The following is an 8,743-nucleotide window of genomic DNA, read 5'->3' on the forward strand; positions in this document are numbered from 1 at the left end:
CATGGACCAACAGAAACCACTTTGTTTTGCCCTCTGGCTTTCTGTGTGAAACAAGTGTCATGGTGAAATGCTGACAAAATCCTCTCATGTTTCCCAGCTTTGAAAAATTGCAGCACAATGTTAATGTTGGAAACACACAAGCGAAATATATATAGGGTTGGGATTTTATTGGTTTTCTTGGGGTTTTTTTGAACAAGCTACAGTACAATACTTACTGAAGTTTGAACAGAGAACAGAGTTGTTCCCTTTTGTGTAGAAATAGGACAGAGGAACAGAGAAATCTTAAGGACATTTTGTTATGTTTCTCCTATACATAAATCCATCCATAACAGGTTTCAGCTATGCAGGACAGTAAAGGTTGAAATTCATCCTTATGCACCATGAGACAATAGCAACTAAGAGATGTTTTGTAAGTTTAGCTGTTTTCCATGCTTTATATATCTCATACACAACGAATTACACCAACTGTTATAAATCCTTTTCCTGCTTTACTCCCGCACCACTGTATTAGAGCATCATCCAAGGGAACAGAGCAAACTGCTTCCCAAATAAGCTTGCAGCAGCATATGATCGCTCAACGGATGCTCTGTTTTAAACCAAGCTTCTGCCATCTGTTCCTCTGCTAATTATGAATGCTACAGATATCCACAACTACACTGCAAGGAAAAAAGTGATTAAAGTGCATGGATTCTTTCTACAACACATCTCTGTTGTTTATCTCAAATTACAAGCAATACCACACAACACACAACACACAAGTCATGCAGTAGGAAGAGCACATCAGGGCAGGTGTTTAGAGCTTCCCCTCTAGCAGTAAGCCAGTGCTGATTGCCTGGAGTCCAAAATGTATAGTCAGGAAGACAAGCTTCATAACTGTGCCCAGAATGATACACATATCTACAGTGGGGCTTAACTGCTCACAAGACCTCTTGCTGCCCAGGTAAGGGTCACCCAGGATACTGCTCAGCAGCTAAGTCATTTTCTGTTCTATCCTCAATGAATCCTTCCCTATTCTCCTCTCCCTCTGACCCTAACACCACCATCAACCTGCCATTTTGGAAGACTCTAATGAAGTAGAACGTGGTTTTCCTTACCTACCTCCTTCCCATTCTGCCTGTATTTATAGATTCATTACCCAGGCACACATGCAGACATGTGTCATGTTTTCATTTCATTTCCTCTTTCTGCCAGGCATTTTCCATGAGGAGAACTCAATGAGCTTTAGGAAAGATTGTTCCAGCCATGGTTTCTCACCTAATGGAGCATATCTCCATGTCAGCCAGGACTCCTCTATGTGGATGCACTAAATTACCCAGCATTCATTTGCCTATGACACACAGCATATGCTTTGGGGCCTTTTTTTTTTTATGGGCTTTTTTTTTTTAATCCCCATTTCCTTGCATCTGTAGTTTCTGTTTTAAGGAATAACTGAAGAAAGCACATTTATTCCATCATTGCTGTTTCAGTAACTCCTAATTTCAGGGAGCTTTGGCTTTAAGATCAGCCATGTCCTAAGGCTTCAGCTTAGTATCTTATTTTATATCTACATAGCTCCTTAGTGAGTTCAAATTTTATAGACAATCTTGTATCATTCTGGATGGAACACATCAACTGTACCATCCCTGATATATCAGTAATGGTTTTGCAATGATGGTGGCAGGTTTCAAAATTGCTTCCTGTTTGCAGCTTCTTTCTTTGCTAATGGAAACTGCAGCACATGCCACATCTGTCTGTATTTGTACATTGCCCTGCTGTAATGGAATATTGCTCCTTCCTGATTACATAGGACCATATTCTGCCATTAAAATGTGGATGGAGTATCTCAACAGAAATGGATGCTAAGGGTGTGCAGTTAACTTTAAAAAGTACTGATAGCAAAATATGGCCCATAAGAAGTTGTTTGGATTATTTTCCCTTTACATACTGAGATAGGACTATTTGTGATACCATATGTTGCTTTACAAGTGGAAGTTTCAATATAATTTAAAATGGCTCTAAAATTGTATATATTAGCTTTTCAGGAAAGCTCAAAAATTGTTGATCTATACCCATTAAAGTTTCTCATACTTGTGTTCAGTCTTCTTTTCTCTTTTACTGAGTACTGCAGCCAGATAGGAAATGCTTGCTCATAGTCTTTAACAGCACTATGTCTGGAGGAAAAAAGATTACCTTTCATCTCAGGTTATAAGAAGTTCATTACAAGTCACAAAATCTTCGCTCTGCCAAGTATTTTAACATTATTAGGATAAGACATGCACAAGACAGAAAGCACTTCTTCAGGAGAAGACACAAAGGCTTTATAAAAAGGACTAGATATAAAAATAGACATTTGTGTCACATAAGAATCATCATTTCAGTCCATCTTGCCTCATATTCCAATGAAAATAAACCCTTAAGTGTCTTGTTATATCCGACTTAACTTTGTTATATAAGCATGAAGAGACTAATAAATCTGTGGCCACTGAACTGAATCACTCTATAGTTCCTTATGAGCAAATAGATTTGGTTTACCAGTTTCCCTCACGCTGTACAACTGCAGTTCTACGCATAACTGACAGTATGCAGTATTTTCCCAGTTTATATTTATTCTAATTAAATGTGGCATGATTTCCTTTTGGATGCTGTTGTCCTGAGTGAACCATAATGTGGAGATTCATGGTTGTGTTTAAGGAATATGGCAGACAATTCTGTATTTAAAGCCCTTATTATCCTGTGCTTATAGATATCCTTGCTGAATGCAGCACTTCAGTGTTCTTTTATGTGAAACAATTTCTTTCTTAGACATATGAAACAAGTTTTTAAAATATCAGTAGATTTAGAACACCCTAAGAGTCACGAATTTCACTAGATGTGGTTTAACATAAAAATGAAACAGATACAGGAAATCCTCTTTGCCTAATATCTCTGCTTTAACAGGAAATACCTAGTCCTCCTCCAATATGATGTCAAACTAGAGGAGTATTTACCTAGCATCAAATAAATAATAAATAATGTCTAGCTCACATCAAAAAAAGATTGGTTACCATGACTTCACGTATAAAAAAAAAAAAAAAAGAACAAAATTTATCCCTTATATACCTTGAGTCAAGTTAATGTTATCAAACAAGAAATGAATCTGAGCCAATAAACACTGCTGTCAGATACTGGTACATATATCCACAGGAAGAACACAGACCTGTTAAGCTTTGTCTTGCTGTATTCCAGCACAGTTCATCGCTTCCAAGAAGAGCACTGTCCTGGGACTCAGACAACATAAATTTTGTTGTTAGATCTGGCACTGGCTTGATGGATAACTCTGAACTAGCTTTATCCTCTGCTTCCACCTCTGTCTCATCTAGATATACATCCCCACATGCCTAACCACATTGCAAAAGTGTTCTCAGACTTAGCACAGAATGACACAAAATGCTTCTGTAGCCTCAAACGAGAGGAAAGACTAACAGAGTTGTTCTAGAAATCAGTGTTCAAAGTACAACAGACCAGGTGGTTCTGGACTCTCTAAAACTGATTTTTATTAAAATTTACTAACTGCAATCAAATTCAACCAAGAACCTCAACATCCCTAGTACACACAGAAACACTATTCTAAAGACGACCTTTCCCACTCACTCTTTAAGAAACAACTCAGCCTCATTTCTTAATCCTGCAACTATAATTTCCAGCATCTCTCCTATTCCATTTTCTCAGTTCCAGTGACTGCAGCTGCCTCTACTTTTCTACTTCAATCTTCTGCTCAGGTTCAAGTTGTCTAACTGCTCCAAGTTGTAGAGAAAGTGAGAAAGAACAATATATAAACACTAGAAGACTGTGCTGAAATCGACTCCTGAACAGACAATGGAACGTAGGGAAGGAAGGATGAAGACAGATCTCCAAGCTAGAAACCACATAAAAATTATGCTGTGCCATTTCAAATGGAATTGTATACACAGCTGTATTTCCTGATTAGACAACTTCAAAGCAACCTGCATAGACAGACAAGTATCACCACCTCTAATCAATCCCAGTGTTAGTCAGAATCCAACTCTGAGCCATGATATATTGAAACCTTTTTCAAAAACCAATCTGAATATAGTTACTGTAACAGTAATTTTTAATAAAGTATTTTTCTATCTACCTTGGAGAAAGCAATCAGTGAAGTGAATTTATGACATAAAGTTCATTAAGAGGACAGCTAAGATCACAGAATTAATTGATGCCCCCATGTACCTATTTAATGTGAATGATTTTCTGCTACCCTGGATTACAAACCAAGCCATAGAAGTGACAGATAAAGACCAATCTACTTCCTGCCAAAGCCTCTGTTCAGTAGCTTAGCAATTCATCTGTAAACTGAATTTTGAATCATATCTTAGCTTTGAAACTCATTAGACATTAGCTGTTCAGTCCAAATGTGTAATTCAATTTTAGCTGCCAACCTGCAACAGCAAATCCCCCAGTGATAAGTGCTGGAGTTATCTACCTGATGACAGAGGACTTACTTGCAGTTAAGACTTGGTAACTTAATAGCAATAAGGCTCTATTAAAAGCTGAAAGAGTTAAGTGCTGAAAGTACAGAAAATCACACTGGAGGCAGCAGCATCACCTTAACTTTGCTCTGGTTCAACTCTACTTTCTTCTTTTGCTTGGAATCTATAAAATGTGTACTTTGTAGAATGTAGATGTTTGATTTTCAGATAGTTTGATTCTTCCAGGGACTTTGAGGAAGCTTCTTCTATTTATGCTGGCCAGACACCTGATCTTTCAATCTTTTCTAACTACATAATGTCCTTCAAAAGCCCAAACCAACTGTTTAATCTAAGTGGTCTGTCATGTCCAGTTGTTCTTTGTCTAAGAGAACAGGAAGATGAGGAAAACAAGAACCAAACTCAGGCCCCACTAAAGTCTTTGAGAATTTGGTCTTCAGCTTCAACATAATCAAGACTTCACTACAGCTCCGTTGGACAAATCTCATTTTTGGTTATATAAGGAAAGAAATAATCAAACAGTCCTTGAATAAACAGATGTTATCTAGAAGAAAAAGGTTTTCACACACTAGATGTAATGTCTGAGCTTCATTTCCCTTATGAAGTCCTACCTATTGTAAAAGCACCTCAGCTGCTTCACCCCAAATTCAGATGGTCTTGTATTTTCTCCTCAAAAAATGCACACACTGATAAAGACAAAACCATAAATATAAAGCTAATAGTTAAAATACCTGAGACCAGACAAAAAAAATTAGGCAATAATCTCCTTGATGGTTAAAACAAGGTATCATAACTAGGCTTTAGCTTTTGCCCCTTGAGAATCATTAACCTGTTTTTTTTCTTGACTCTAATCTTGGACAATTTACCTGAAATAATACTGATAGCAGCTGTTACACTGACAGACATCAGAACTCAGTCTCCTATGATGATTTTAAACCCACCCATTTTATATCACACTGACATGGCTTGAAGTGATGTATGGCTCATTTCTGGCTCATTTCTGGGGGTGTGTGTGTGTGTGTGTGTGTGTGCAGGGGGGAGTCCCTTTATTTTTTTCCTTTTATAAGAGTGAGTTTCCCAGGAATCTGACAGAATTACAGTTTTAATGTGAATTAAAACAAACTCTTATGGAAAAGAAATCTTACGGGGTGGGGGGGCAGGAAAGGAGGGCTGCACACATGGATGGGATGAGGACAAGGAGTAGAATGCAAGAATGGTTACTCTAAAAATGCATAAAACATGCTAGTGAACACTTTAAATCTACAGAATTCCATAGCAGGGATATGATTTGTGACTGCAGTCTACAGAGCATTTCTGTAAGTGTAATTTGAAACATATAATACAGAAACTAACACTCCAGTTTTCTACTGGCCTACTTAACTTTAGAGTCTTAGGTAATTCCTAGGGAAGCTGGATAAGTGTCAGTTAATGAGAAAAAGCTGGCTCTCTGTACCTTCTAAGTTAATTATTCTGACATAGATGCCATTATTTTTCCCCTTGTCCACTGCAGCAGGAAAGTGTCAAGTTTGAGAAGGGCTTTTTTAGTAAGCATCTCTCTTCTGTTTGTAAGAAGCTGATTATGCATTACATTTGCACAGATTCAGTCTCATGTTTTTCTATTCTTTTGAATTTCATGCAAGTACATCTCAGCTGTACTTTTCGATCACATTTGTATTCCAGCCTTGTCCCTCTGTTGAGTAAGAGTTGCTCTAAGATACAACCTATGCTAAGAGTGCTTGAGTAGACTTATAAATCACATTTCAACTCTGTTGTACTTCAGATCCACTGGAATACATACACACAGTCTTCACCTTCAATTAAATCTCAAGGTGGGCCTGGAATGATAATCTCCTGGGAAGACAGCCTGAGGTGCCTGTGCCTTGTCACATAACCCAGACACTTCACTGACTGGGTACATCCATTATCTAGCTGGTAGATATTCTTCAAGTGTACCCTAACCTTCCTTATGACTACCTTCACTACAAATAATTAGCAGGACCTGAATGGCTTCTCCAGGAATATATGTATCGAATCTACTAACAATTGCATCACAGAAAAGACCTGTGTTTACATCTGAAGTGAAGAAAGTAGAAAATGTGATGTTCTGTTAATAAATTGTCAGCATAAAATTACTTCATTCTACCTGTAGAGAAAAAAGAAAATGCAGTATCAAAAGAAGCAGCTTACCCTAGGCATCTAGTATATTGAGAGGTGCATTGAAACTGGACAAGTCCTTGGTAGTGAGATCCTGGGGAAGGTATTTGTCTGCCAGGGAAGGGTCAGTAGAAAGGACTCACTCTACAGAAGTGACCTGTTAGCTCAAAAATCCCCAAAAGGACTAGAGGATACTTGGGTGTCACAGATCAGGTTCCACCACACTAAAATCATGTTTGGTTAGAGGTCAAGGGGCTTTAGACCTCCTAGACACATGATATAAAAATCCAAGGCCTTTAGAATCCCCATATCCAAGTTCTTTTATTACTGTTTACTACATCATAATTTTTTTTTTTTTGTTAACACACAAGTTGCATATTGAAAATAAAGTACTCATTAACATAACTTTTTAAGGCAATTGTGGGTGAAGTAATAACCCTATTCCTAAATTCTGCATTAAGGTTATTTTTGTCTTTATCTCAGCTTGCACAAGGCAGTTTTTCTCTCAAACATTCTGCATCAAATCTACTCTTACACAATTACCTTTATGGGAGTAAACTAATATACTATATTACTTTAAAACAGGTTCTTTTCCCCTCATGATGCTGGAAGGCCTTTGGATCACTATCTCCATAAAAATGTGTTTTTCTTGAATTTCACTGATCAGAAATGCTCACAATATTCATAGTTAAGTACTCCTATACATTCTATATTTTTATTTCTTCAACAGAATCAGAAATCTTTCATTTTCTGCATTCTGGATACATTTGCTCTCCTCAGAGAAGCATTACTTTCATAACTTAGAATAACTCTGCAAATCAATGAAAGTACACAGGTTTTCCCTCTCATCTCTTTCAAGCTGAGCTGCCAGGACCCAGAATAAATTTGTGTTAGCTCTCAATTCCATGACCTTCCACTTTGTACTTTTAAATTTCATTTCATTTCTATTACTTGAGTTCCCAAGGTCCTCCAATTCTGCCTGCTTGGTATTCCAACCTGTCTCAGTATTGGTCATGTTTTCCAACTCTCTGCTCTCAAGTTTCACTACCACACTTCTAATTTGGGGCTAAACAAATCAGAGAAAGGTAAGTGCCAAGAAGGACAAAGGAAGGGAAGAAGTGTGAATAGCCAGACCAAAGGAAAAAAGTCCATCAGTGACAAATCCTCTAATTCTTGATCCTGTATTTGCTTTGTCACCTCACACTGCACTTCTGATCAGGTGTGAGGAAGAATTTGCAGGCTCAGAAAGGTGATGTATCTGAATAACTGACAAAATAGTCTCTTCAGCAGTTTGTATCAGGGGATGGTAGTTTATGACCAGCCTGGGAAATCTACTATCTAATCTACTTATGCATATGTAACTATTTATCCCCAATAAGTCTGAGAAATGTATACACACAGATGATGACATTTCATGCCTTGCTTCTTAGGCATGCACAGGCTGAAAGCATCTCCAGGCATAAAATACATGGGAGTTTTAACATGATAGCCTGAGCTGCAACTTTGTAAGCAATAAAATTTAGAGAAACAGCTTAGTTAATGCTCAGAACGTGATCTGGCAGCCTGCCATGCATAAACATGCACTGAAACCAGAGTTCATGCCAAGATTTTTAGCTTTCAACTTCACAGAAATTCCTTGTATGGTTTATACTATATCCTCTTAGTTAATTTAACTTTTTCTCCCTTTTTTTGCAGTTTAATACATGGCTAGTTGAACTTATTACCTTTTTATATATAAGCATTAATAATGTAATAGACATAATTCCAAGCAGAAGTAATAGAATTAGTCTGTTCATATAATTTTGATTAAAGACAGATCTAACACTAAAAGGACACTTACTCTGTGCCAAGCCTCTATGAATGCAGTGAGATGCTGCAGTGTGACCTCTTACAATAACATGTATAGCTCTTCACATAACAGCAAATGCTTTCTAAGACTCATAAGAATTCATTTCACACTCAGCTGTCAAATCTGCTCTGAAGCTCCTCTCAAGCCAAACGATCCCTCTCAACAGACTTGATCAAAAGATTGAGGCCTTTGTATTTGGGTTCATAATATCAAAAGGTCTAATTTGACTCTTATATCCCTGATGTCTGCTTTTCCAAGTCTCAGATCTGTACAAGGG

This window comes from Acanthisitta chloris, unplaced genomic scaffold (genome assembly GCF_000695815.1).
Source record: "Acanthisitta chloris isolate BGI_N310 unplaced genomic scaffold, ASM69581v1 scaffold7942, whole genome shotgun sequence".
Classification (NCBI taxonomy): domain Eukaryota; kingdom Metazoa; phylum Chordata; class Aves; order Passeriformes; family Acanthisittidae; genus Acanthisitta; species Acanthisitta chloris.